Source organism: Echinops telfairi, unplaced genomic scaffold, assembly GCF_000313985.2.
Source record: "Echinops telfairi isolate 266 unplaced genomic scaffold, ASM31398v2 ScPeMD7_3533;HRSCAF=4204_0, whole genome shotgun sequence".
Classification (NCBI taxonomy): Eukaryota; Metazoa; Chordata; class Mammalia; order Afrosoricida; family Tenrecidae; genus Echinops; species Echinops telfairi.
This window is the reverse complement of record NW_022107431.1, coordinates 18,344,262-18,347,336: the sequence shown is the minus strand read 5'-3', so window position 1 is coordinate 18,347,336 and position 3,075 is coordinate 18,344,262.

Below are 3,075 nucleotides of genomic sequence, written 5' to 3'. Positions count from 1 at the left end.
CTCTTGTGTATAAAACTCTCTCTTATACACATTGAGTGTATGGATTTGTTTCTCTAGTCTACCTGAACTAACACAGACGTCGTGCTCAGTAAAGTAGAGAGTCGGTGAAAAAGAGGTAGACCCTCCAAAAGATGGGTTGACCCAATAGCTGAAACAGCGGGCTCACACCTCACAAACAATTGTGAGGATCAGCCAGGACCTGTCCGAGTTTCGCTCTGTTGTATGTAGGTTGGCATGTGTTGGAGGCCACTCTATGACACCTAACAATAGTGACAACCACAACCTACCCACTGCCTCCCCCGATCGGACAGATGGACCCACCCCTCGGTCTTTCCAAGGCTGTATATCTAACGGGAGTAGACTGCCCATCTTTTCCCCACAGCATGGTGGTGGGTTCAAATCAGCAGCCTCTATGTGAGTAGCTGAGTGCTTTGCCCCTTGTGCGAGTGGGACCTCTGCCAACGACAAAGCGCTGGTTCCCAGAAAGACTGACGGTTCTTGGTTTGGTGGCACTGTGATTTTAGTTACAAGGTTGCTTTTCTGAAATGAGGGCTTGATTGCCATCTCAATCCTTTTAGGACATAAACCAGTGACAGGCCTGGAGGCGCCTTGAGACCTGTCTTCATTCGTTGTGCTTCCCAGCATTTCTGGGGGTTGCTGCATGACACCTCTGTCTAAGATCAGAGGGGTGCCGACCCCAAGGGCACGTGGAGTGGTTTACAAGGTCTCTTTCTGTGGGCTGGCTGTCCGGCAGCAGAGGCTAATGCCATGATTGCTGATTCTACAGCCGATGGCACCGGGTACAGCTGCTGCTCTGTTCGCTGTCCGGGCTGTCACGTCATTACAATTGTATAGAATCTGGTCTGTTTTTCAAGCCAACTGTATGCCATGGATTGTTCTATGGAAGTGAAAATACAAAAGCTCCGAGTGGACGAAGGGGTGGGCGGTGGGGAGGAGTGGGGGAAAGAACAACAGGAAGAACCAACTCCATTTTCCAAAGATGGCCCTAGGATGGACATAATTCTCCACCACGTTTCTGAGAGATCATACTTATATTAAGGACCTCACTCTCTTGATGGTACGATGTACTTATGTCACGGCATTAATCCAGAAATCCATCGAATCCTATCTTTTATTCTATCAGGTGGGTGTTTCGATCTGTCTGCAAAAAATCTACTCTTGATATGGCAAAACACCTGAACTATAGAATGATATGATATCTGTATTAGCTCCCAATAAAATGGTGTTGGATTTTTTTTTTTTACAATTTCAAACTATAGAATGAAGTTTCCTCTGTGTCTGAGTAGTGCATTGCTGTAGGAGTGGATCTATTTGAATAAACACTTATGGGTTAGTTGATGCTGCTGCCACTGAGGCAGTATTTGAGGAGTGAAACCCCAGGAGACAAGGTCCTTGGTAGTGTAGTGGGAAAGAGTCAAGGAGGGTTGAGAAGAAAGGGCAGGGTCTGAGGTGGGGGTGGGGGATAGCTGCCACCCACAGATTATCCCCCAATGGCCCTCCAGCCTAACTGCTCAGTGTAATCACCCGGATACCTTTAGACAATCTGTGCCCAGGCTTGAGTCCCAGAGGAATTCATTCCTTGGGGTGGGGGAGACAATGTCAGTTTTATCTCACTTCCACCCCACAGATGCGAAAATCCTTGGTTATGTGGAAGGTACAGATCTGGAGACCGAGCGTCTAGCAGATGCTAGATGGAATTGCCAGTTGGGCTGAGTGCAGCCAGCCACTTCTCAGTATAAAAGGGAGAGGGAAAGCCATCAGTCATAGTTAGGGGGAAATGTGGATGTTCCAAATTTGGAACTGGAAAAGCTGGCAGTCTTTGTGAGGGGTGGGCTCATTCCCCACAAAGCTGATGGTCCGAGGAGGCTCCCTCACAAGGACCCCAGGCTCCATCAAGCCAGGCAGGGACAAAAGGGAGGGGAGGCTAGATGCCCAAGACTCTGCAGCCCATTATAGAACAGAGATGGGATTAGACCACTCCCGTAAGGCTTACTGAAGACCAGGGCAGCAGATCTCAGTGCCACCACCTGTAAAGCCTTAGGCTGGAGGAAGCCGGTCACTTTGCTTCTCTGGTCTTAGCTTCTTATTCCCATGAGCAGGAGAACCAACCTTGCAGGTAGGTGATCTTGCAGGCTGTGGGAAAGTTGCAGGAGATAGCATTTATTATACAGTACCTGCTGCAAAATCATTGTCAGCAATGGGCTCAGACCACACTCACTGTCACTGAGTTGATTCTGATTCATAGCGACCTTATAGGACAGGGTAGAATTGAGAGTACTTCTTTATGGGAGGAGAAAACCCTGTATTTCTCCCAAAGAACAGCTAGTGATTTCAAACTGCTGACCTTGTGGTTGGCAGCTGAACTCGGAACCACTATGCCACCAGGACTCCTCAGTCATGGGTAGCTTTTGGAATTATTAGGCCCAAATTCTCATCCACCCAGGAAGGAATGCGTGGTGGTCTACTTCTGAAAATTAGCCAACGAACACCTTTGGATGACAACCAGATAGCGTCTGGCTTGCTCGGTCAGGACACATTGCGGGAGGGATCAGTTGCTGGAACAGGATGTCATGTTTGGTGGAAAGAGGTCAGCCAGGGTTTGAAAACCCTCTGTGAGAGGGTTTGCACAATGGGCATGAGGTGACTTGAACCTGATGGATTTGAGCTTGATGGTGGGGAGATGAAGGACTGGGCAACATTCCATTTTGTTGTCGATGCTGGCCCGCTTGAGCTGGGATCCACTCATTGGCATCTATCTATCTATCTATCTATCTATCTATCTAACTATCAATCATCCCTCATCCATCCATCAATCATCCTTCATCTATCTATGTATCATCTATCAATCAATCATCTATCTTTCACCTATCAATCATCCCTCATCTATCCATCAATCATCCTTCATCTATGTATGTATCACCTATCAATCAATCATCTCTCCATCTATCATCCCTCATCTATCCATCAATCATCCTTCATCTATCTATGTATCATCTATCAATCAATCATCTATCTTTCATCTATCAATCATCCCTCATCTATCCATCAATCATC